Source organism: Bison bison, unplaced genomic scaffold (assembly GCF_000754665.1).
Source record: "Bison bison bison isolate TAMUID 2011002044 unplaced genomic scaffold, Bison_UMD1.0 scf7180017863033, whole genome shotgun sequence".
NCBI classification, from domain to species: Eukaryota; Metazoa; Chordata; class Mammalia; order Artiodactyla; family Bovidae; genus Bison; species Bison bison.
In genome coordinates, this window is record NW_011493605.1 from 4,061 (window position 1) to 4,587 (window position 527).

The window sequence follows — 527 nt, forward strand, 5'->3', positions numbered from 1 at the left end:
GCAACACTGTTTATAATAGCCAGGACATGGAAGCAACCTAGATGTCCATCAGCAGATGAATGGATAAGAAAGCTGTGGTACATATACACAATGGAGTATTACTCAGCCATTAAAAAGAATACATTTGAGTCAGTTCTAATGAGGTGGATGAAACTGGAGCCGATTATCCAGAGTGAAGTAAGCTAGAAAGACAAACACCAATACAGTATACTAACGCATATATATGGAATTTAGAAAGATGGTAACGATAACCCATCCTCTATCTTTAATCTATCAAGTCCCATCAGTTCTATCTCCTAGTTATATTCTCTATCCCTGCTATACCTGGTTGACACTTTGCCTCTGGTGCTGTTTTCCTCCAACCTGTTTTTCACATGACTGTCACCATGATCTATCTAAAACACTTTCCCAGCAGTCTCTTAGCTCTCGAGACAGCTGTGTTGGACCTGGGGAAGCTAAAGCCTGGGCTTGTCATCTCCAGCAACATGCAGCTGCAAGTATACCTACTTCAGAATGCCATACAAAAC